Below are 26,929 nucleotides of genomic sequence, written 5' to 3' on the forward strand. Positions count from 1 at the left end.
AGTAGGTTAAGCCTCTATCTGTGGTGCCAGTTAGAGTACCAGCTGCACCACTTCTGATACAGCTCCCCGCTAATGGTCTGGGAAAGCAGTGGAAGATGACCTAAATGTTTGGGGCCCCACACCCACTTGGGAGACTGGGAAGAAGCTCCTGGCTCCTGGCTTCAGATCAGCCCACCTCCAGCCATTGCAACCATTTGGGGAGTGAAACAGTGGTTGGAAAATATCTATGTCTTTCCCTTTCTCTGTCTGTAACTCTGCCTTTCAAATAAATAAACATTTTTAAAATATTATAGTGAAATAATGATGTATGTTGTAATTCTTAGAACAATATCTTTAAAAATATGCAGATGAAAATCCAATACAGGAAATCAAAGTGAATATTAAAATGATTCAAACAATCTGTGTGAAGAAAGGGAAGGAGGTGCACAGAACCAATGAAACAAATTGGATAAAGAGATCACAACTAGCAATATGGTAGATTCAAAACTAATCCAATCAATAAAAGGACTGAATTCTTTAATTCTTTAAAAGCTATCTGTCATCAGATTTAGGATTTTTTTGTTTTTGTTTTTGTTTTTTAGGAAAAGAAAGATCAAGTGGTTCATTTTCTATCAGGGACAAGTTGCAGGGCTGACATTGATAATGAGGCTGAAAAAACACTTTGTACAAGTAGGCTTAAGGAAGAGGTGATGGACAAATAACTATCAGAACAAGTAGACTAAAGTAAGAAATAGCATCAGAAATAAGGAAGATTCAAAATGTATAAAATATTTACACTTTAAAAACCATAAAACAAAATAACAGAACTGGAGAAATGGAAAAATCCACACCCACAGTTGGAGCTTTCTATCCATCTTCTCTGCAGAGATAAAACAACTAAACAAAAGCAATCAGTAAAGATGAGCATCTGTTCGTTGATTCGGCTCAGCTGTTACTCACAGAGCAAGGTGCACCATTCTGTTCAAGTGCACACGAAATATTTATTCACCAGTGTATGGATCATATGTTGCTCTTTAAAATATTTTAAAAGCCTGAACTTCTACAAACTGTATTTTCCAATCATTAGGGGATAAGATTTTACGTCAACAACATGATATATCTAAAAAACATTGTAAGTATTGAAAAAAGGATATCCACGTTAATTTTTAAGGAACATGGATCAAGGAAGAAATTAAAAAGGAAGTAGCCATTGTTCAAACTGAATTAGTTAAAAACTCAATGAAAATTAAAATTGTAAAGCTTAGAAATTTGTACCTTAGAGGAAAACTTCTGACTTTAAATGATTACATTAATAATAGAGTTTTACATTAATCATCTAAGATTCTATCTCAAAAAATGGCTTCTTGTGTCACCATCATCCCATATTAGAGAACCAGATCCAGTCAGCTGCTCTTCTTCAGATCCAGCTCCCTGCTCATGCACCAGGAAAAGCAGTGGATGATGCCCCAAGTGCCATCCATGTGGGAGACCCGCCTGGAGTTCTGCACTTCTGGCTTCAGCCTGGCTTGGCTCCAGCCATTGTGACCACTCGGGAGAGTGAACCAGTAAATGGAAGACTTCTGCCTCTCCTACTCTCTCCTCTGTCACTCTGCCTTTCAAATTATTTTTTAGAAAAAAACTGAAAAAAGAGGAAGAAAAGAAAAGCTCAGTGAAATGGTGAAATGATAAAATTAGACTGCAAGTCGATTAATTAGCAGACAAACTGAAAGTGGTTTATTTTTAAATAGTAGTATAATAGATAAATTCCTAGTAAGACTGCTGAAGTTATAAAGAAAGACAACATAAACAACAAACATTAGAAGTCATATCAGACAATGTGTTGATAATGCCAATGGCTTGCTTTCTGACTATACCTCTTTGTAACTTTTTCTTCAGATACTGCTCTCTGGAATATAGTGTGCACCACTATCAGAGTCTTCTTCCAGCTAATTAAAATAAAAAGAATAGAATGATTTATAGCAATAAATTTAGATGACATTGATAATTTATGGAAACTTGCAAGTTTTCAAAACTATTACAGAATAATTAAGCCTAAGATAAAAAGTTAAGCCTGAGATAAATTTATGTCCACATTAAAAACTTGAGGCCCAATAGTTTTACTGAAGTATGTACATATTTTAATAAAAATAATAGCATCTATAAACCTACGTTGAAAAGTTTCATCACTGTGATGATTTCATGGACAAGATGACTGTTGTCAGTGGCTCACAGTCTCAAAGAAAATAAGGGAGATGGGGAGGGGGTTGAGTGTTGACCCTCTTGTAGGACTTCATTGTGGTTTTGGTTACATAATTTTACAATCTGTCCAAACTCACTGAACTGGAAGTGTTTAAACTAGTGGCTATACTGTGAGTTGGAATGCCCACATCCTGTATCCATGGTGTGTGCTGGTTCCATAACCAGCCCTGCTCTCAATTCCAGCTGCCTGGTATTATGGACGCTGGGAAGCAGCAGGTGATGGCTCAAAACTGGGCTCCTGCTACCCATAGGAAGACCTGCATGAAACTCCAGGCTCCCCACTTTGGCCTTTGGGAAGTGAACCAATAGGTTTGACTCTGTCTCCTTCCTTCACTCCCTTTCTCCCCTTCCTTTCTTTCTTGTCTCTCTGCCCCTCAAATAAATAAATAAATAAATAAATAAATAAATAAATAAATTTTGTATTAGAACCTCACTGAACTGCACCAAAGAATGAACTGCATTTTACTGCTTGTAAATTATATTTCAGTAAAAATGTTAAATACTCATTACCAGAACTGTGGTGTAGTGAGTAAAGCCACTGCCTGCAGCACCAACATCCATATGGGTACAGATATGAGTTCTGGCTGCTCCACCTCCAACCCAGCTCCCTGCTAATGTGCCTAGGAAAGCAGTGGAACATGCCCGGACACTTGGGCCTCCGCACCCGCATGGGAAACTCAGAAGAGACTGGCTTCAGATCAGCCCAGCTCCCAGCTCTGGCCATCTTGGCCATTTGGTGAGTGAACCAATGGATGGAAGATTCTGTGTGTGTGTGTGTGTGTGTGTGTGTGTAATTCTGCCTTTGAAATAAATAAATTTTAAAAATGATAATACTCTGAGTTTGTGTATACACACTAATACATCTGTAAATGTATATTTTCTCATTTATAATAGAATACAATTAGCACATTGTGATTGCAAATGAAATTTCATTGAACTACATGACACAGAACTTTTAAAGCAAAAAAAAATCCCTTAGAATAGCATTTAAATGTAATGATAATATCAATTTGGTATGTTTAGAAACCAGAGGACAGTCTAGACCATTATCTTCTCACAATACTACCTTTAGAAATAAAATGCATTTAAAATACATCCTTCTTTAAAACACAGCACTTCATAGTAGATGCCATTGCTGAGATACATCCAATGAGAACCTTTTCATCCAGTGCTTTTGCCCAACTTTCTGCAAAGATAAACTTTATGTTAACCATAATCTACAGAATGTTAATGTGCTTGGGAGAAAACGCTGTCTCTTTTTACTCCTTTTCTATCATAAAGTTTTTCTTCCAGTTATATTGAAACTTTAGCAAATTAGAGACTTGATAAGCTGATTATACTTTAATCATTTGTGTATGAAGATCAATTTTCAGAGACTGATCACATCTAAATGTTGTCTGCTGTGCTCTGACTTGGCAGGGCTGTGGCCCCACACTTGGCCCTGTTGGGATCTTCATTCTGAGCCTGGCGGGGAAGACTGAAAGGCAGATGGGAACCTAAAGGACTGGCTGTTTAATTTGCTTCCTAACCCTGTCAGCATAGCCCAAGACCCAGGATTGTGACACAGCCACAGCCTCCAGCATCTTTGCTCCCAAGCATTCTATAGCCACCTCAGGGCACACGCTCCTTCTGGGGTGCCATTCCTCAGGGTTCTGGGACCTCATTCTGCAGGCTGATCTTTCCAAACTTCTAGATCCTGAACCCCGCCCTCCATTTTTGTCTTGTTTCCAAAAGGATATTAGTGCCTTTTCTGGCTTCTTGTGTTTGTATCTCCGTGTTCCCTTTTTGTTTTTGTGAGCCCTTTATCCTGTAGAATGCACTTCATAATCAAAATCTCTCTACTGGCATGCAGTATGTGTTCTGATTGAAGCATTGTGACAAATTTTCATTGGAATATTTGCTTTATCCTTCCTTGTGGCAGGGATCACCTTCCCTTAGGTTAAAAAATGTCTAAAGACAGAAACCTTAGAGAGGCAGGGGCATTTGGGGAATGGGGAATAGAGGCAGCTTTCTGAGAAATAACGTGATTGCAACTAGTCCAGCTAGGCCAGCTGCAGCAATTTGGGGGCTCACAGGTGTGGCTTTGTGTGATGGTTGTGTAAGTAGTGCTGTAACTCTACGATTTATAATCAAAAGTTGTATAAATGAATATGTATTAGAAAACTAAAAGTTGTTAGTGCCGGGTGTAGATGACAGCCCCCTGCCTTGTTCGGGTTCCAGACTCTGGGTACAATCCTGTAGTACTTTTAGCAAGAACAAATGCTGTTTTCCTGTTAAGAGCCTTGGTGTCTCTCTTCTCTGTCTGAGACTCCTGCTACATCCTAAGTGGTTTTAAATTCTTCATTAAAGTGCTTTTGCTTTGTTGAAGATGGCTTTGCCTGGTTAGATTTACCACTAGAAAGTAGTGTTTATGATGATCAGTTGTATAGCATGTGATATTAAATTGTATGTGGCTATAATATGTGTTCATAGTGAACAGACCTTCTGTTTCAATGGGGTGGGTTATCCTAAATTTGCATAGGGATTTCACAGGTTCAGATTATCTATATTGAAATGATTGATATGATATAAACTTAACTGCAGAAAACTTCTTACTTCCTGTATGTGGAACCTATCAGCTCTTGTGTACTCCTAAATTTTACTGTATTGCTACAAATAAACAACCTTTCAAAAAAAGTTGTCCAATGTAGGCCCGCTAATGTCATCAAGGAAATTCTAGAGAATCTGTCCTGGTCTGGGCAGAACTTTGAGAGATTTCCTAGGAAGGTTAATAACCTAAATTCTAACTAATCAGCAACAGAGCTTGCAAAGTTAAAAATATATAACCTCAATTTCTCACAGGAAATGACTCTAAATCTAATCACCTTGTGATAAGAATTCTGATCTATTCAAAATCAACTATCAGCAAACATTTATCTTAAAGAGAGAGACAACCAGATGTGGCTGGTATGAGGATCAGATGATTTTGACTCTTTACAGAATCTGTGCACTGTTTAAATTCTGATCCCTGCTGCTTGTGATTATGCAGGGGAAAGATTCATTTTTCTATCTTAATCAGATGAAGCCATAGCTTGTTAGGATGAAACATTTCAAACAAAAATATCCTTGACATTTCTCAAATTGGGATTCTTACAGAGCATTAATATCTATGAATTTCCATTTTCCTAGTAAATCTGTCAAATATAGCTAATTCTGAAGACACAAAAAGAGATTTGGTTTGGATCTTAAAGGACAGATAGCTAGAAAAACAGTGAGCCCTGGTTTATTTTAAAAATTTTTACCTATTTATTTGATGTAGAAGGGCGGGCGAGGGGGGGCAGATAAAGAAGGTGACAGGGAGATCTGTCCACTTGCTCATTCCCCAAATTCTACAACTGCTGCGAAGAGGCTAACTGAAGCCAGGAATTGAAATTCGGTCCAGGTACCCCATCAGAGTTGCAGTGATCCAAGCACCTGAGCCACCAGGGTACATTAGCAAGAAGCTGTAACCCAGAATGGAGCCGCAGTTTGAGTCCAGGCACTCTAATGTGGTATGCAGGCATCCTAATCATTAAGCCAGACACCCTCCCCACCCATATGTTGAAGCTTTAACAGTAAGCAGTCATTATTGAATGTTCACTTATTGTAAAACACAGTTCTAAGTACTTTACAAGTATTAATACAGCTAATTCTCAAGGAAATCTTAGGAAGCAGTTCTATCTGCCCTGCTTTACAAGTGAGAAAATGAGATCCAAAGTAGTGAAATAACCCAGATCACAAACTAGCAGCTTCTAAGGCTTATGTTTGAACCTTGGAAGTAGAACTACACAATCTACAGTTTCAGCCATACATCATACTGCTTCACATTGAGTACATCTCATTAATTTATTTTTTCATTTTTTAAAATTTATTTAAATGGCAGGAAGAGAGAGATCACCCATCTGCTGGTTAACTCACCAAATGCCCACAACATCCAGGGCTAAGCCAAGCCAAAGCCAGGAACAGGGAGATTAATCTAGGTCTTCCACATGGTGACAGGGACCCAACTACTTGAGCCGTCATCTGCTGCCTCCTAGGATACACATCAGCAGAAAGCTAGAATCAGAAGTGGAGATTAGGCCAAAGCTGCGGCTCACTTGGCTAATCCTCCACCTGTGGCGCCGGCACCCCGGGTTCTAGTCCCAGTTGGGGCACCACATTCAGCACCTGGTTGCTCCTCTTCCAGTCCAGCTCTCTGCTGTGGCCCAGGAAGGCAGGCCCTTCCGTGGGAGGATGGCCCAAGTGCTTGGGCCCTGCACCCACATGGGAGACCAGGAGAAGCACCTGGCTCCTGACTTAGGATCCGCGCAGTGTGCCAGCTGTAGCGGCCATTTTGGGGGTGAACCAATGGAAGGAAGACCTTTCTCTCTGCCTCTCTCTCTCTCACTATCTGACTCTACCTGTCAAAAAAAAAAAAAAAAGTGGATCTGAGCCTTCAACTTATGTGTTCCAATATGCCCCAATCAGGATCTTAGCTGCTTCTCCAAATGCCCACATCAATTACTCCTTCTTTATTTTAAAATCAGGACTAGAAGTGCTGGGCACTGACCTGAAACCCATCCTTCCTTCCCCAGCAAGCCCAGAGAGAGAAGACACCAGGAGCAAAATAAACACCCTGTGATTTCTCCTTGGAAACGGGCTCTTAGAATTCCTGATAATAATTACTAAAGAAAAGTAATAAAGAAACTTTAGCTATAGAATGATGTTAGAATGATATGCCTGATCTGTCTAGATTACTTAAGAGAAGTAAATTTACAATTCATGGATTTATGGTACAAGAGGACTAAAAATTCCATTGTCAGCCTGTGGTTATCTGAGTGCAAATGACAATATGTCATCCACAAAATATCTCCTTCTGTGGAAGTGTTGTCTCACATACATCAGCTAGAGAACTCCAGTGCTCTCAGTGCCCACCTGGCCCTAATATAGCAGCAAAGAACATGGAGTGGAATGTTTGCAATACCAGACTTCCTCATGAGTGCTTCTGCATCTCGTATCTCCTGAATCCTTTGAGTTATTGGTCTTATGTAAGCTATTTGGGTTCTTGTGTCTAATTTGAGAAAACTACGTTATTGATTTATCAAGATGTTTACTTGGGCTTTTTTGGGTGATTTCATGAAGTTTGAGGCTGGAATGTATTCTTGGGTTTCTCTTTATGGGTATTATGAGTATTGCTAATTTATGCAAACATCATGAGGCACAACAACTCATTAATAAACATTTATTGTGTGAATACGATGTGCATGGAGCTGCTTTCATCACAAAACAGAAAAAAAAAGTGCTGTTCTGAGTCATGCAGCCCAATTGAAAGGAACAGAACAAAGAACAAATAAATGACAACAATAACAATAAAATGTCATACTAAATTTATGTCTTGACCAAAACTAGAAGGAATAGAGAATGCTGAGATATGTGATTGCTTTGGGGCAGAAGCAACAGCGCCAATTTCTCTGATGATGTGACTTTTGAACAACAATATTAACACAGTAAAATAGTGAGGAGTATCAATAAGAGGGAATAGATTTCCAGCAAAGGGGAAATGTTTCCTGTGTTTCAGAAAAATCTGTGCTTGAAACAGAGTAGCTGTGTCAGGAGAAAAAGGGTGCAGCAGATGCGTTGAGTCAGATAGGAAAAATCAAGCATCGCTTAGCAAACAGTTTTCATTCTAACTGGAATGGGGAGACACTGGAGGACTTCAGTAGCATTGTCACCACACAGTTTTGCTTTGGCTGCTCTTCTCCCTCTGCCCTGCTAAGAATGGACCACATAGGAGAAAGTGAAGCCAGTGAGAACAATGAGGGAGCTAATGTTATTGTATGAGTGAGGGAAGATGGACGTATGATGTGTTTGTCAGTTTGCAGTCATAAAAATTAAAGGCATTGTACATTCCAAGGCATTGCATGCATTTCCAGGAATCAAGGGCTTGTCTAGCTTCAGAAAACTGGGAAAGGCAAGGATACAGAGGTTTGTATCAATGGTCTCAGCCTTATGTTCCCACCCATGGCAGGTGCCTGAAAGATGCTGCCATTTTTAAGATGCCCTAGGAAACTCTGCAGAGCTATTTGAGTCTACAGAGAAGAGTGAGGAGGTTGGCTCTGAGAAACCTGCTTGCACATATGTGCCTGTCATATACCCATGCACCTGCTGTGTGTGTCTTTGGAGAGTCATGCACTCTCCATTCTTGATGAGTCCTTAACAAAGATGAACTCAATCCTTAGTGTACACCTGCCAAGTTTCCTTAAGCAGAAATAATTAAATAGGAATAATTACCTTATTTTGTAGCATTGCTTCTGATGCACTCTTTCTAGATGCAATTCATTATTCAATGACTGAATAGGAGGAGGGGATAAAATACAATCTTAACTCTCTCATGTGGAGTTAGAAGCCTACTTCAAGGTAAATAAAATAATTAAAATATTTGGTGTTATATCTGTATTCCCTACTAGATTAACAGATTTTTAGGGGGAAGTAAAAATCCTTTTCATTTTTATGTACCAGGAATATGGCACCACTTCAGAAGTATAGATAGATAGATAGATAAATAGATAGAAACATACATACATACATACACAGATATAGATTGGTTGATTTAAAGATACATATTTAAAGATTTCCTTATTTATTTGAAAGGCACAGTTAGAGAAAGAGAGAGAGAGAGTTCTTCCATAAGCTGGTTCACTCTTCAAATGGCTCCAATGGACAGGGCTTGGGCATGCTGAAACGGGGAGCCTGGAACTCCATCCAGGCATCCCATGTGGGTGTCAGGGAACCGGGTACTTGGGCAATCTTCCACTGCTTTCCCTGGAGCATTAGTGGGAAGCTGGATTGGAAACAGAGCAGCTGGAACTCCAAATGGCACTCATTTGGGATGCTGGAACCACAGGCAGTGGCATAACCTGCCATGCCACAATGTCAGCCCTGTTACTGGAGTATATTGGATGTACAATAAGTATTTTTGTTGAATAAAAAGTTGTTCCATAATAAGAAGAATCATCAAGGGGCAAACTGAACATAAAGGACAGGACAGGAGGAACAGGTAAAATTAAAAAATAAAAATGGGGTTTATAGCATATCTAGGCTTAAAACACCTGCAGAATATTTTGAGCTCACCATTTCATTGTAATTTAGTGTTTTCTTAAAATCAGAAGAACCTTTCATCTATTCATAATGGACTTAAAAGGAAACAAAGACTAGAGATTTATATTCTCCTCAAGGTTTACCAAATATAATTGAATTGACATGCTTGTATTTTTTTTCAAATACCATTACATTTGTTTGGTGCAGTATTTCGTACATTGTAAATTGACAGCTCAATCTTCTTGTCAAGTTCTGAAATATATAAAGACTACCCAAGAAAATATGTTGAAAGCTTATTACAAGACAGCAATACAATCAGGACAAAGCCCTAGTAAAACCTGAATTAATGCCCTTGCTTTCTACAGAGCATAAAGCATTCCCAGAACCTGGAACAAGGGAGTTGAGCACAGCACAGGCAAGGTGCACCTGCAGCCACTAGGAGGGTCCAGTATTTCAAAAACAGACACTGGGCACTCAGGGTAAAAATGACAAGTTGCTACAAAATAAGACGAGATTAATTCTAAAGAAGATTCTAGGACACACATTGTTTTGTGTAACTGCATCCTGACTGTAGCTGTGAAGGAAAACAGCACATTCTTCATTTTACAGGTAAATAAATTAAGTCTTGAAAAGGTCAATGGATTTATCCAGTCCACAAACACAGCAAATCAGGGACTCAGACTCTAAACTCCATTTCCTAATGACACACTCATCTTCCACCAAAATGATATCTTCATGCATTGAGCACCTGATGCTTGAGCTATGTTACCTAATTCAATCCTTACATAACCACAGTAAAAAGTGAGTAAGAATAGCCCTGTGGCCCTCTGAAATGATTGGATACTCAATGGCTTCATATGACTAATGGCAAGGAGAAGAGCTGGGTAAGTCAGGGTTTCAGGGAAGCAAAACAGAGGAGGGGGGCGGCATCGTGGCGCAGTGGGTTAAGCTGCTCCCTCAGACACCTGCATCCCTTATGAGCACAAATATGCATGGGAAAGTAACGGAAGGGAAAATGCCACCGCATGGAAGACCCCAGTGAAGCTCCTGGCTCCTGGCTTTGGCCTGTTTCCACCCTGAGTGCTGGTGCCATTTGACGAGTGAACTAGCAGATGAAGGATCTCCCCGTCTCTCCCTCTCTTTGTACCTTTGCCTTTCAAATAGGTAAGTTTTAAAACACAAAGAGAGAGGCCGGCGCCGCAGCTCACTTGGCTAATCCTCCGCCTTTGCAGCGCCGGCACACCGGGTTCTAGTCCCAGTCGGGGCACCGGATTCTGTCCCGGTTGACCCTCTTCCAGTCCAGCTCTCTGCTGTGGCCCGGGAGTGCAGTGGAGGATGGCCCAAGTCCTTGGGCCCTGCACCCCATGGGAGACCAGGATAAGTACCTGGTTCCTGCTTCGGATCAGCGTGGTGCACTGGCCGCAGCGCGCCGCGTCGGCCATTGGAGGGTGAACCAACGGCAAAGGAAGACCTTTCTCTCTGTCTCTCTCTCTCACTGTCCACTCTGCCTGTCAAAATAAATAAATAAATAATAAATAAACAAAATAGAGAGAGAGAAAAGGAGAGGGAGAGGGTAAGGAAAGGAAGGGAAGGAAAGGAAAGGGAGGGGAAAGGAGGAGAGGGGAGGGGAGGGGAGAAAGGGGAGGAAAGGGAAGGGAAAGTTAGGTTCATGGGAATTTCATCCAGCTACCTTCCCTGTGACACTGCCTGGGAATGGTTCACTAAATATTTACCATATTACAGACTTCGCCTTTTTTTTCTTCCTATCATTTAAAATATTGTACTCAATACATGTCTTTTTAAACTCATGAGTCACTATTTATTCATGTCTACCAAAACACTGTTTATAATCTGCTTTATTTACACACTAGTAACACGGTATACCATCATTTTAATCAGACTATTACGAGACTAATAATATATTTGTATATATATCACTGGTAGCTCCATTCAATAATAAATTTCCTAAAATATGCATAGAGTTGATTTTGAGCACCAGAGATACCAACCAAGGATAAGTAACACCTATACTAGCGTGAAGGCTGTTAATCTTTATTCTGTGGATGTTAATGGATTGGACTGGATCTCATATGGTGCTTGCATTCTCTTTGAATAATTGGTTTTGTTGTCTTAGAATTTTCTAAGAAATTTTTTTTTCTTTGAAATTAGATGTTTTCTAAAAAGTTCCCTTGCATTAACCTTTGTAACAGCACTGGTCACTGTGCTATCACTTTGTATGTTTAGGTTGTAGACTCCACACACAAGCAGCTCCCCCTCCATTGCATATGATTCTATATGCTGTCACTAGGTGCCTGGTAAACTTACCTTTATAACCCTGTAGTTGAAAAATATAGGCTTTTTAAATGCATGCTCATCTGAATTGATATTTTAACATTTTTGTAACAAATCACCTGTTACAAAAATATGATTCTTATAAACTCAGTGGGCTGAAAATTTGCATGCACACCACAAATAGTAGCCATACTAATAACAAAAAAGTGAAGTACATCATTTGAGTACAGACTTTTAAAAATATAGTCAACACAGGCCGGCGCCGTGGCTCAATAGGCTAATCCTCCACCTTGCGGCGCCGGCACACCGGGTTCTAGTCCCGGTCGGGGCGCCGGATTCTGTCCCGGTTGCCCCTCTTCCAGGCCAGCTCTCTGCTATGGCTAGGGAGTGCAGTGGAGGATGGCCCAGGTGCTTGGGCCCTGCACCCCATGGGAGACCAGGAAAAGCACCTGGATCCTGGCTCCTGCCATCGGATCAGCGCGGTGCGCCGGCTGCAGCGGCGGCCATTGGAGGGTGAACCAACGGCAAAGGAAGACCTTTCTCTCTCTGTCTCTCTCTCTCACTGTCCACTCTGCCTGTCAAAAATAAAAAAAAAATAAAATAAAATAAAAAAAAATAAAATAAAAAAAAAATATAGTCAACACAAAATATAGTCAATGTCATTATGAACAAATTCAAATCCTTCATCTAACTTCTACAAACTGATAATAATGTATGTTGCTATTTATAATTTTACATATTTCTCTGTGATGCACCTCTCATCAATGCATTTATTATTCAAATGTAGTAAATGACCAGCAAAAGTAATTTGAATAAAACTTTTGCCTTATCACTTTCACAGGCTTTTTCATCTGTTATTTGTTTCTCTGATTCTTTGTTCCACAATAAATTGGATAGAATTAAGGAATATTACTGGGTCCAGTGCTGTGGTGCAGTGGGTTAATGCCCTGGCCTGAAGTGCCAGCATCCCATATGGGTGCCGGTTCGAGACTCGACTGCTCCATTTCCAATCGAGTCCTCTGCTATGGCCTAGGAGAGCAGAAGATGCCCCAAGTCCTTGGGCCCCTGCATCCACATGGGAGACCTAGAAGAAGCTCCTGGCTCCTAGCTTCGGATAGGTACAGATCTGGCTGTTGCAGCCAATTGAGGAGTGAACCATCGATGGAAGACCTCTCTCTCTGTCTCTTTTCCTCTGCCTCTCTGTAACTCTGACTTTAAAATCAATAAATCTTTAAAAAAAAAAAAGAAATATTAGTGCAATATGAAGAGCCTTTAATTTGTTCATGGAAGATACATAAGGAAAAGTATGCAAGAATTTCAATTTTCTTTGCACCAAAGTAAGCATAAATGATATTTTAAAATATTTTATTTATTTAAGAAAGGGGGCAAGGGGAGAGAGCTGGCCCATCCTTCAAATGCCAACAATGGTCTGAACTGGGCAGGACTGAAGCGGGTAGCCAGGAACTAAATCTAGCTCTCTTAAGTGGGTGGCAGGAACTCATATTACTTGATCCATCAAACTGTCTCCCAGGGTCCACATGGGATGATGCTGGAGCCAGGAGCAGAGTTTGGTATCGTAGTCAGGCACTGTGATGTGGACATAGAGTATCTTCACTGCTAGGCAAATGCCCACCAAAAACTTATTTTTCAAATCGATTTTCCATGAACTTTTGAAGCTCCCGTGTGTGTGTGTGTGTGTGCGTATGCGTTCTCACGGTATGGTAACGTCAGTCATGTGAAGATACAGAAAGAATATGCACACTGAATGGCAGCACCTTGGTCCTAGAATTCCCAGTCTCCAGTGCTTGAAAAACAAATTTCTGATCTATACAAATTACCCAATTTGTGGCATTCTGTTTAAGCAGCATGAATGAAGTACAACTGGGTGAATTTAGGATTACTTTTGAATGTCTTTGTTTATAAGATGCAAATGAAGGACTCTAGATCTGGGAGTGAGTTAAGCTTCAGGTAGAAACTTGTAATTCACAGGTGGCCCTGGGAGCCAAAGATTTGCTTGGTTCTGCTTGATGTTGACTGCAGGGCAGAGCAGATGTTCAAGGAGAGAGCCCGTTCTCTAGGAACCATATTTAACTAACAGTCACACTCCCACTTGACCTCTGAGCTGGCCTGTGATAGGATGTCAGGGGTGCCTCCACCACGGCCAGCAGTGGACAAGTTCAGGAGTGAGGCTGCAGCAACATGAGGTGGGTTAGGGAGGGTGGGGAGGCAGGCTCTTAGGATCGACGGTCAACTTTAATAGATAAAATTATTCTCCACAGAGACAAAAGAATAAGTAGGGGGAAGAAAAGTAAAAAGAAAGGCTAAAAGCAAACAAACAAAAAAACTTCAAAGATACATGTGTGTATGTATGTGTGTATGTATGTGTGTGTGCATGTGTACACATTCACATCACTCAACCTGTTCTGATCTCAAATACTATAAAGATGATGAATCCCTATGTAGAATGGCTGTGTTTACACAATCTGTAGCAACTTGTACAGTTATTCCAAAAATAAGAGTAGGTTATTAGCAGGCTGTGAATGACTGTTGATGAACAACTTGATATGTTATCCCACTTAGTATTTTTTTTGTTTGTTCTACTTAATACTTTTGGTTGAATACTGTAATCAATACACAATTCTTCTTAAGTGCTGAAACTTAACTGAAAAGTGATCGCTGTTAAATGTAAGAGTGGGAATAAGAGAGGGAAGAGATGTGCAATTCGGGACATGCTCAAGCTGACTTACCTCAAACGGTAGAGTTAGAAACATACCAGGGGATTCCAATTCAATCCCATCAAGATGGCATGTACCAATGCCATCTCACTAGTCCCAGTGATCAATTTCTGTTCACAATTGATCATAATGATAGGACTAAGAACCAAAGGAATCACATAAACAAGAATAGTGTCTGCAAATACTAGCTGATAGAATCAAAAAGGGAGATAATGATCCAACATGGGAAGTGAGATACACAGCAGACCCATAGAATGACAGATGTCCTAAACAGCACTCTGGCCTCAGAATCAGCCCTTAAGGCATGCAGATCCAGCTGGAAAGCCCATGAGAGTATGTCAGGCATGGAAAGCCAAGACACTCTGGGAAAAAAAAAAAAAACCTAAATGAAAGATCTCTGCGAGTGAGATCCCAGCGGAAAGAATGGGTCATCAAAGGAGGTACCTTTCTCTGAAGGGAGGAGAGAACTTCCACTTTGACCATGGCTTTGTCTAAATATGATCAGAGTCAGTGAACTCAGGGGGCTTCCATAGCCTCGGCAGCTCATGACAAGAGCCTAGGGTGATTACTGATGCCATAAACAAGAGTGTCAATTTGTTAAGGCAACAACAGGAGTCACTGTGCACTTACTCCTCATGTAGGATCTTTGTCCTTAATGTGTTGTACATTGAGATTTAATGCTATAACTAGTACTCAAACAGTATTTTTCACTTTATGTTTCTGTGTGGGAGCAAACTGTTGAAATCTTTACTTAATGTATGCTAAACTGATCTTCTGTCTATAAAGAGAAAGGAAAATGAATCTTGATGTGAATGGAAGGGGAGAGGGAGTGGTAAAGGGGAGGGTTGTGGGTGGGAGGGAAGTTGTGTGTTGTGGGGAAGCCATTGTAATCCATAAGCTGTACTTTGGAAATTTATATTCATTAAATAAAAGTTTGAAAGCAAAAAAGAAAAAAGAAAAAAAATATAGATATGTCTGATTTTTAAAAAAAATAAATTAAAATGTTCTTTTCATAAAAAATTGATAAAAAGATTAACAAAATTTAACCTAATTTTTATAATTTTTCTTTTAATTTTAAGTTTTTGAGGATTTTTGCATCTATGTTCATCAGGAAAGTTGGTCTATAATTCTCTTTCTCTGTTGTGTCTTTTTCAGGTTTAGGAATTAAGGTGATGCTGGCTTCATAGAAATAATTTGGGATACTCCAGCGCCGCAGCTCACTAGGCTAATCCTCTGCCTTGCGGCGCTGGCACACCAGGTTCTAGTCCCAGTTGGGGCGTGGATTCTGTCCCGGTTGCCCCTCTTCCAGGCCAGCTCTCTGCTGTGGCCAGGGAGTGCAGTGGAGGATGGCCCAAGTGCTTGGGCCCTGCACCCTATGGGAGACCAGGATAAGTACCTGGTTCCTGCCATCGGATCAGCGTGGTGCACCGGCTGCAGTGTGCCAGCCATGGCGGCCATTGGAGGGTGAACCAATGGCAAAGGAAGACCTTTCTCTCGGTCTCTCTCTCTCTCACTGTCCACTCTGCCTGTCAAAAAAATAAAAAATATAAATATAAAAAATAAATAATTTGGGAGGATTCTTTCTTTTCAATGGTTTTGAATATATTGAGAAGAATTGGACGTAGTTCTTTAAATATCTGGTAGAATTCAGCAGTGAAGCCATTTGGTGCTGGGCTTTTCTTTGTTGTGAGGGCCTTTATTACTGATTCACTTTCCATCTCATTATGGGTCTGTTTAGGTTTTCTATGTCTTTATGGCTCAATTTAGGCAGGTTGGATGTGTCTAGGAATCTTTCTGTTTTGGTTAGGTTTCCCAGTTTGTTGGCCTACAGCTCTCTGTAGTAATTTCTGATGATTCTTTTTTATTTCTGTGATGTCTGTTGTTACATTTCCTTGTTTGCCTCTAATTTTATTGATTTGGGTCTTCTCTCTCCTTTTCTTGGTTAGTTGGGCCAAAGGTATGTCATTTTTTTTTTTTTTCAAAAAAAACCAGCTCTTCATTTTGCTGATCTTTTGTATTGGTTTTTTGAATTCAATTTTGTTGATTTCTTCTCTAATTTTAATTATGTCTTTTCTTGTACTAGTTTTGGATTTGATTTGCTATTGTTTTTCTAGATTCTTGACATGCATTGATAGCTCATTTATTTGGTAACTTTCCAATTTCTTGATGTAGGCACCAATTGCTATAAACTTTCCTCTTAACACTACTTTTGCTGTATCCCAAATGTTTTGATATGTTGTATTGTCATCTTCATTTGTTTCCAGAATTTTTTTTATTTCTCTTTTGATTTCTTCTGTGGCCCACAGTTCATTCAGGAGCATGTTGTTCAGTCTCCATGTGCTTGCATATGCTCTACAGATTCCTGAGTTGCTGATTTCTAGCTTCATTTTATTGTGTTCAAGAAGTTGCATGGTTTGATTTTGATTTTTTTGAATTTGCTGAGACTTGCTTTATGGGCTAGTATGTGCTCAATCCTAGAGAAATTTCCATTCACTAGTGAGAAGAATGTGTATTTGCAACTATAGGATAAAAAGTTCTGTAGCTATCTGTTAGGTCCATTTGGTCTATAGTGTTAATTAACTGCTGTTTCCTTGCCAATTTTCTGTCTGGTTGATCTGTTCATTGCTAAAAGTGGGGTATTGAAGTCCCCCATTACTAATGTATTTGGGTCCATGTCTCCCTTTAGATACTTTAACATTTCTTTAAGTAGCCAAGTGCCCTGTAATTAGGTGCATATGTTTATAATAGTTACATCTTCCTGTTGAATTGATCCCTTAATCATTTTATAGTGACCTTCTTTGTCTCTTTTAATACTTTTTGTCTTAAAGTCTGTTTTGTCTGATAATATATAGGCAACACCAGCTCTGTTTTGGTTTCTGTTGGCAAGGAATATCTTTTTCCATCCTTTCACTTTCAGTCTGTGTGCAACTTTTTTGGTGAGATGTGTTTTTTTTGGCAGCAAATAGATGGGTTTTGTTTTTTAATCCATTCAGCCAGTCTGTGTCTTTTAACTGGAGAGTTGAGACCATTTACATTCAAGAAGACTATTGATAAGTAATGACTTTGCCCTGCCATTTTTCCAAAAATATTCCTATTTTTTACTTTGAATTTCTTTTTAACTTCTACTGAGAGATTTTCTTCCTTTACTTTCTTTATCATGATGACTATGTTTCTATGTTTCTGTGTGCAGCACATCCTTAAGCATCTTTTGTAGGGCTGGATGGGTGGTGACAAATTCTTTCAACTTCAGATTGTTATGGAAGGTCTTTATTTCACCTTCGTTCATAAATAAGAGCTTTTCAGGGTATAGTATTCTGTGTTGACAGTTTTTTTTTTTCTCTTAAGACTTGGAATATATCTCACCATTCACTCCTAGCCTGTATGGTTTCTGATGAGAAGTCCACTGTAAGTCTAACTGGAAATCCTCTGAAAGTAATCTGGTGTTTCTAGTGTGCACATTTTAGAATCTTTTCTTTATATTTTACTGTGGTGAGTTTGATTAAAATGTGTCCTGGTGAAGATCTTTTCTGGTCCTATCTATTAAGACTTCTATGTGTTTCCTGTACTTGGATGTCCCCTTTTTTTTCTACAAATTATGGAAGTTTCCTGTTATTATTTCACTAAAAAGTTCTTAAGGAAAAGTACTTTAAAATGTCCTCAAATTACCATCAAAATTTCAGAAATCATTTTAAAAAGCAGTCAGAAGAATATTAGAGATAAAAGTCTTGTTTTCACAAAAAATAAAGAAGCACTCATTGATAGGTAATTGGAGGGAACATCAAAGTTGTTAAAAATAGCAGCTTTGTAGTTAAACAGCTGTTGATTTATTCCTGGCTGAGTAAACTTGGGGCAAGTTTCTCAGTCTAAGACTCAGAAACCTTATCTTTAAAATGAGCTAGATAATAATACTTACTTCACAGAGTTTATTGAGAACACAAAGAAAATAATGCCTGTAACTTGTTGAACACATTCTCTGGCAAAAAGTAAGCACCTAGTCAACATTACCTATTAGAACAACATTTAAACAATTATGTAATTTTTATATTTAAATAATAAAACATAAAATTACATTTTACCCCTCTTTAAAATATGTTTATCTGTAAAGCATAGAATAGAAAGTCTTTTACCTAATCATTTAAAAGAGGTAAGTGAATCTTTATCAATGTAATTAAAAATATGGCTTCTTACAATAGAGGCTTTATACTTCATGAAGTTACTTTCATGAAGAATCTGCTTCCATGAGTGGTTGGTAATGTTTGTACAATGTTGAGGTATCTTTTTTCCATGTGGCATGTTCCATAACGCATATCTTTTTAAAATGTCATGAAATAATAAATCATTTTTAATATTTAAGTACTTTTTCTGTATGTAACATCAGCGTTTGTTACCAGAATGAAAAATACACATTCTACATGATGAGAATTCCAACATGACTACAACAGAGATGTGTGTTATTTATATTATGAACAATTTTCAAAGCCAAAATTATTTCCTAAAGTAATATGTACCCCTCAAATAGAGACTAATTATATATCTCATGCTAAATAATTGAGTATGAAAGGGAAAAAAGTTTCCTAGTCAGAGGACTATAAAATAACTTCAAGGTGAAATTAATGTCTGTTAATAAGTTAACAAGTATGAGAAATATCTATTTATTTTTGTGTATTTATTTGAATGCTTTATTATTTAAAGAAACTGAACAAAATAAACAAATTTATCATCTCTATTTAGGATATTAAACAGAATTTTGACACTGATTGTAAAATGTGAAACTCAAGCTTCCCAGAAACATCAAGTGATATGCATCCCACATGCTACAAATGATCCAAAATCTAAATTAGAAATCTTCTAGTTTTATTCTGTTTGATATCTCTTTACGCTGGTGATAATTTCATTCAGCTGCATCCAAAACTCCATTAGTAAACACCTCTTTTCATTTGTTTTCTCTTATTTTACATATCCAGTCAATGTCACTTGAAAGGAAAGGGAGGACTTTGAAGCAACTCATGTTAAAGGCACAGTATGTTTGAATACTGGTGGTAGTGCAGTCTGTGATATGTGCACCATACAGTTTTTTGTTTGTTTGTTTGAGAGTGAGCTTTGCCTTCGTATATTTTAGTAGTAGTCATCACACAGTATTGTTACAGGCAGATTTTTTTCCCATCAGGTTCTTGTCTCATGATCATGAAGAATGCACCACACAGATAATAAAGAGTAAGCCATAAGGCCAGCACAGAAGCTTACTTAGCTAATCCTCCGCCTGCACCCGGGGTTCTAGTCCCGGTTGGGGCCCCAGTTCTGTCCGATTTGCTCTTCTTTCAATCTAGCTCTCTGCTGTGGCCCGGGAAGGCAGTGGAAGATGGCCCAGGTGCTTGGGCCCTGCACCTGCAGGGGAGACCAGGAGGAAGCACCTGGCTCCTGGCTTCGGATTGGCACACTGCGCTGGCTGTAGCGGCCGTTTGGGGGGTGAACCAACGGAAAAAGGAAGACCTTTCTCTCTCTCTTTCTCTCTCTCTCTCACTGTCTAACTCTGCCTGTCCAAAAAAAAAAAAAAAAAAAAAAAAAGTAAGCCATGAAATTTATTAAGCAAAAGAGAAAGTTCCAGGTACGGAGATGGGGACCCAAAGGGTTTATATGAGTTACTGAAATGAGAAGTACCTCTGATTGGTACTTACACGTGCTAATGAGTAAAAAGATGTGAGCCAATCAGGATGTCAATGGCAAAGTAGCTAATTTTGTGTAACAGGAAGTTTGCAGTGTGGTTTATCAGGTCTGTGAGGAGCAAGATGTTTGGCTGCAGGTACCTCTCCCATCTCTCGGGACTCCTGCAGGGCTACATCATGTTTATCAATCACCCTCTGAAGAGGTAACCCTAACCACCATTAGGAATTGCTCCTGCTGCTTCAAGCTCGAAATGGCATCATCTGGGGGATGATGGACAAAGGTCCTTGCATGTTTGTGCCTGTGTCCCTGGTAGAAGGAGATTTCCATGCGAGGTTCTATCTGTATGGCCATGTAGGCTTGATTGACTCTAAACAAGGGGGTATAAATCAGGCTAGAAGAATTAAGGGCCATCATGGAGTACCACCATTCAGAGAAGTCACAGGCAGTGACATCTTCACCTGCACCCAGGTGTGTGAGTACCTGCTCTGTATTGTTTATGGAAAAGCCACATTCTTCCTTTGCAAGGTCAGCACTGGTCCTTTCAGGTTGTGCTCTCAAGAGATCAAGGGCTCTTTGAGTTTGAAAGAGGAGTCGCAATCTACCTGTTGGTTTAAATTTCTTATTCTTCCTATAGTTTATTTTAAGCCTTTTGTCAACTGAAATGAGAGGTGGGCTGAAGTTCCCCCCACAGCCACCCTGTGATGCTGGCTGGGCCTGTCAGCAGAGGAACCAAGACAGGTGCTATGACTGCTCTCTAGATTTGAGGGGAAGAGTTCTTGAGGACTCATAGCAGGGGGTGCCCCCAGGAGCACAATCCACAGGGGTGATGATGAATGCTAAGGGACATCGGCCTCTTCAGCACAGTGGCATGATAGGTAGGCCTGATTTCTGCAGACAAAAAGAGTCCTTGTTCAGGGACTAAAGACAGCTGGAACCTGATTTAGTATTAGCTGTTCCCAAGATTTTTTGCCAGATAATGGAATAATCTATGTCAACTATTCTAGAGGTAGAATGTGTGTGGCCCTAGGGTAGCACTTTAGGAAGAAGTTCTGGGATCCTATCATTAGTCCTTTGGCTATGGTGGTGTGATGTTCACAAGTCACAGGATCCCATCCTGCCCCACAAGAGCCACTGCTTTTGGTACAGAAGGCGGGTTTTCTCTTAGGGGTGGAGACCATAGGCCTTAGGAATGTATGACACTTTTGAGAGTCTAAATACAGCTTAAGTTGGATCTAGAATGCCAAGATTCCTCCACAGAGGAACTGGAGACTCAGAAGGTGAATCGATTTGGTTTTGGCTAAGTCTTCCTGCTTCCCTGCCATCTGGGGTATAAGAAGATTTTTCAAAGCATTTAAGAAAATTAGGTTGATAGATATTTACAGTTTTCCCAAATCAATTTTCACTGCGCGTTAGAGGTCATGGGAAGGGGAGAAGTTTTGTAAGTGATTTGGCTCCTAAAAAGAGATTGTCTGTGGCCTTGTTAGGGAGGGCCCACATATACTGTATTAGGACAGAGGTAAAAGGTGGCATTTGCCAGTCTCTGAGGCTAACAGGGACCACTGTCCCCTGGCAGCTCTTCCTACGAATCCAGCAAGCAGTTAAGTTGAAAGCCATAGCGATTCGCTGAAGCTAGGTAATGGCTTCACTCATGTCTCCAGGAGGATATTTGATCAGAGGTGGCACTGCAGGGTGAGGTCAGAGAAACAGGAGCGTGAGAGTCAAGGTGAACAACGAGGCACAATATGAAGCTTAATTCCTGGTAATTAGGCAAGCAATTGCGAGGAAATGACTCATGACTGAGAGCAGACTTGAGAAGTGAAGAGCTACTGATCGGTAAGTGGAGTAGGCCTTCTCCTGAAATGCAGCTGTGTCTTGCACAGTGGCTCGAATCCTTTTGTGGCCTCACAGGAATAATCCCTGTCTTCCTTCTCTTCTTCACTGTCGCCTCTTCACATGGAGTTCTCCAACTGCACAGAGGGCCAGGCTTTTACTCTGGGATGGTGAATCCAGGAGTCCAGCCCAACACCTTGTTGATGGTGGGAGTGGAAAGAACTGTGTAGGGACCTCTCCACACCTGGCCTAGGTAGAGAGGGAGAGAAGTACCCTGGGTCAAACAACGGAGTTCCCAGCTGTGGAGTTTGGGTTCCTGAGAGCTGTTGTATTGTTTATTGGAACTGGGTAGGACAGTCGTGTGTTTTATTAACTATTTCAGAAGCATTTTCAGTTCTGCAGGGAAAGGCCTCTACCTGGTCAGTGAAGGTGTCCCCCATTCTAGAAGGTATCAAACTTTTCCAGTCCTTGGCACGTGGGTGAAATCTATCTGCCAGTGCTCCCCAGGGTAGCCTTCTGTTCTCTGCATCCCAATGGGAAAGTTCTCCAGCTAAGAGTGTTGCCCTTGAGGTGGGTCATGCAGGCACTTACCACCTGTCTGACAGTTTTATAAAATCCTTTCCTGTAAACTGCCTTTTGGCCTGAGTGGTAAGTCTTATCCTCCCGTAGGTGGAAGGGGTGGTGAAGAGTCTTTGCAAAACTGCAGCCATCTTAAAGGTTGGAGAGTATGTCGGAGACAGGCCACTCCATCTCATCAGGAAAATGTTGGGGCCCCACTTCTCACAGGGAATCCTCCCAAGTCAAAGGAGCTTCCACTGTCTCAAGGAAGGGGGCCTCTGTGCAGCCAAGTTGGCTGCAAGCTCGGCCAATCAAGTTCCCTCAGCTACCTCAACTGTCCCCTCCCCCTGTCCCTTACAGTGTAAAACCGCTGCCTAGTAAATTCCTGGTGACACCAATGAGGAGACCCATCGGCCGTGAGACAGTGGCTCTCCTTCCAAATGGCTGCATGAGCATGAACAACTAAATAGGTGTATTTTGAGGAAGTGTGAATGTTGACCCTCTAATCCCTACTCAGCTCAAGGGCCCTTGTCAGAGCTGTCAGCTCTGCCAGTTGGATATTTGTACTGGTGGAAGAGGAGAACAAGAAGACCCTCCCAACCCCAGCTAAAGGGTTCGGAGAAATTTCTGGTCAAAGGTTTCCCTGAGATGCCCCTCACAGTTGTGCTAAAGAGGAGGAGAGGCCTGCATTGGAGAGGAGACTGAACAGGTGGCTCCAGTATCTGTGAGGAGATTGATTCCCTTCCCCCAACCATCAAGATTGCCCAGGGATCCGGATGGCCATAGTGCTCTGAGTGGTGGCAGTCAGAGAAGGAAGTCCTGGGACCTTCAGTGCTGTTGGGCCATTTGTGGGGAAGGATCTGGACCCAGAGACTTCTATCTTCAAGGACAGTCTGCTCCCCAGTGGTCTCCTCCTTAGACAGGACAGGATCACAGAGGACTCCTCTTCATGCAAAGGCATTGCTATAGAAGTGCCTTGTTGGACTGAATCCACAGCATTCTGGAGACTTCTGGGAACCTCCAGCTCTATGACTGTGAAGCAGCCACCGGCGTGGTCACCTTTTACTCCCTCCCCTCTCCCGCTCTTGGGCTCCTCCTCATCTTGATTAAAAATGACTGAGGTGGCAGCTTCCACCATTATCCAAGGCACAATCTATAATCTATATCCAAGGCATTATCCATAGGACCACTATGGCTAACTTTTGGAGCTGTCTCCTAATAACTGGAGCTGACTGGTGATAACTGTATCCTTTTAATGGCTTTGTCCCTCTACAGAGTCAGGGGATGAGGGGATATCTTCAACCAAAGCTCTTCTCTGTGCTTCTAGGAAGCCTGGGGGTAATCCTCCCGGGCCTGATCAATCCTCACCAGTTTGGAGTAGCTTGGGGGCTTTGTTCTAGTCCTCCTCAATTCTTCTGGAATGCATGCCTGGAAGTGTCTACTCTTCCAGTCCTCCAAGGAGTCCTCTAGGTCCCATCTGGATTCCTGCTGAGATACCACATGCTGACCCATAGAATACAGAGCTCCTTGACCCAAGGAAGAGCTATAGGCCATAGACAAACCATCCCCCAAAATCTCAGTGGCCTATAGATTTGCCCTTTTCTTCATTCCTGTAAGCGTCTGATTTAGTAATGTTTTATCTTTCCAGGTCAGTTTGCACTGTTTACTCAAACTTTGAAATCCTCAGTGTATCTACTGGAGTCATCTAAGAATATCCCCCGGGTCCCCCTTCATCTCTCCCAAGTACTGCAAAGAAAAGGGAACTTGGGCTCAGGGAGCTCTAAATTCACTAGGAACTTGCTAAAGAGGCAGAACCAACAGTGGAGCTCCTTTTAGATGAATCTCGGCATCCAAGGAGATCTGTGGTATGGTGGACAGGATGGCCTCTAAGGTGAGGAGCTAGTGGAGGAACTTGTCCCCTTCCTGGGAGAGAGAGTGGTTTTTGTTGGATCAGTGCTAGCTTTGCCAGTTATCATAGCCATAAGAGCTGGGTCAACTTTGCAATGTAGGCAGAGATCATCGTTGTCTCTAAGGGCAAAGAAGGTCTGTACATCGCAGACCTCAGACCATTTTCTGGTGTTACGGAAGGACAGTCTAACTGTCAGATGGTGCTGTAATTACTGCTTCCCCCAGGAGGCTAGGTTTCCCTGTCTTCCAGTTTTCACAGAGAAATACAAGTTGCATTTTCTTTAGGGTCCGAGGATCAAAGTAATCGACAGTTTCACGATGTGCACTAAAGATGGCTTGTTACCCATCTGGAATGAGAGAGAGAGAAAGCTATACCTCGGTTTCCTTCCTCTGCTTTTATATTGTTCAAGGCCTCCATTGAACTTGTGGATTGTGAGCATGTGGGCTTCCTGGTATTCAGAATTGGGGGGAGGGGAGAGGGTAAAGCATCAGGACACCTGCTCCTTCAGTCATCCCTGACCCTCCATCTCCTGTGCCTGGGATTCCCAATAGGTCTTAGGTAAACCAATGGTTGGTGCTAAGGGGTGCCTGTCCAGCAGTCACATGATTCTGATTGAGCGGAACCTTAGAGGGGAAAGGTGACTAACCAATGCCCTTAAGGTTATCCCTTGCAGAGTAGGCAGAGCCAACAACCCTGATTCAGGGACTTAGTACCAGGTCCTCCAAAACTGCATGTGCCAGGGCTTTCTCTGGTAAAGAACTACAGTAGAGTATAGAGACTCCAGGAAAAAAGTGAAAGATGGAATTAGTCTGTTTTAATCACAATCCAATAATCCCGATGAGCCCCTAAAATCTGCAGACAGATTATTTTGTCACATTCTTGTCTGGCAACCACAAAGAATGAGACACATAGACAATGGAGAGTGAGCCAGGCAAAGGGAGTTTATCAAGCAACAGCGAAAGCTCCAGAAGCTGGGAGGGGACCTCAGAAGGCTTCTGAGGAAGGTCTCTGTCTGGGGCTTAGATAGTGTACTGAATGGAGAAGTGCTTCTGACTGGTTTGTACACATGCTAATGAGGTGGCAGCTCAGAGCTAATCAGGGAGCTGACAGCAAAGTAGCCCATTTTGCATAAAGAGAAACCTGGGGTGTGCTCAACCAGATCCGTGAGCACAAATGTTTGGCAGATGCAACATCTGAAGACTACGTTGTGTGTACCTCTCCCGTCCCTGAGGGCTCCTGGAGAGCCACGCCATTTTGTTTGCTTTATTTTTTCCTTTCCTTCTCAGGAGCCCCTGGAGTCCCTAACAGTGATGATGCGATTATCACTACCTGAAAATAAGAAGCTCATTTCCTTCATTAATAGACACTAAGATTTACCATAAAAAAAAAAAACTAACATTTAGGAAAAAACATAAAACCATTATCAAATAAAGGTTACACTTTTGTTAAAAAATTGAGTCTGAATCTATAAACTAAAATTTGTCATCTTTCTCCACTGAAAATTAACAACTACAGTTTTAGTGCATTTCTTTGTTGTCTCAGCCTGTGTGCGCAGCCTCATTACTTGTATGATGATCTCTGTGTGACTGTTTCTGTTCAGGAAAGAAAGTTTGTGAGATACAGAGACAGAAAGTAGTTCCACAACAAGCAAACAGCCTGCTGAGGCTGTCTGATTTTCACCATTATGTAACACTTTATGAACTCTTCTAAATCTTCTGAGGTTTGTTGATATCTTAGAAGCCATATCTAAGGAATGCATCAGTCCTTTGAAGCAGAAATTTAATTACAAAGGCCATGAAACAGAATCTGTATGGTTTAAATGCATATCAGTTGTATATGCAGATGTCTTCTTCACTTACAACAAAATGAAAACAATCGTATGTCTTGGTACCAACATTCCTTTTAGCTAAACAGCAATAAGACTGTAAGATTAAACAAAAACACACATAATATTTTATACGCAGCTGTGGAAGAAAGCCAGTCTTCATGTGTGTGGTGTGGCTTCACCAAGAGTAAGGCTGTTCCTCCTGAGAGAGACAAGGATTTGTGTCTGAGCCTTGTGAGAGCAACTATGTATGAACACGAAAGAGAGACTGCAAGGTGGAGAGATGCTGAAGTTAGGGAGGGACCCTACTTTGCACATGGGAAATTTTCCAGAAAGTCTCCATGGTGTAGGAGAACACAGCAAAATTAAAGATGTCTGTTATAACTTGTACAACGTGTCTTGGAGCTCAGTGAGAGGAAATGCTTCCTGTGATAACTGATTGTTCAGCTGTCTACTATGTTCACAGGTGTTTTGTGGGAGAGGGTTTGGAAGTTCCAAAGAAAAAGTGAGATGCTGGGTGTTTTCCACCTCCACTTTCATGACAATGTACATCTTCATATGTAGGCAATGCTGACTGATAAAATATGACTAATTTTTTCAAATAAATCTGACAAAGATATTTCTGGCAGAGCCCTAGACACCCACAGGACTTGGGATACTAATGTGGAGCTTTCAACAAACAGGTACTTGAGTTCTTACCGACCATAGAAAGCCCAGAGCAGTGCACCGAGACCCAGGCCCTATCCTGTCTCAGGCTCTGCCCATTTCACTGCTCTGCTGTCC

At 41.0% G+C, this 26,929-nt stretch overlaps 1 protein-coding gene across 2 annotated transcripts in view; it reads left to right on the forward strand.

Annotated features, from left to right (window-relative positions):
* NETO1 (neuropilin and tolloid like 1) overlaps window positions 1-26,929 on the forward strand; it is a 166,844-nt gene that overhangs the window by 127,210 nt on the left and 12,705 nt on the right. Inside the window, exons 11-12 of one of the 2 annotated variants that reach the window (XR_016213873.1) lie at window positions 2,863-2,974; window positions 3,658-5,126. The exons of the other annotated variant lie outside the window; for it this stretch is intronic. The gene's annotated coding sequence lies outside the window, so the exon portion shown is untranslated. Of the gene's footprint in view, window positions 1-2,862; window positions 2,975-3,657; window positions 5,127-26,929 lie in introns of those variants that run through there. 2 annotated transcript variants of the gene reach the window in all.

The sequence above is a fragment of the Oryctolagus cuniculus genome, chromosome 10 (assembly GCF_051225735.1).
Source record: "Oryctolagus cuniculus isolate XC-2025 breed Fujian yellow rabbit chromosome 10, ASM5122573v1, whole genome shotgun sequence".
Classification (NCBI taxonomy): Eukaryota; Metazoa; Chordata; class Mammalia; order Lagomorpha; family Leporidae; genus Oryctolagus; species Oryctolagus cuniculus.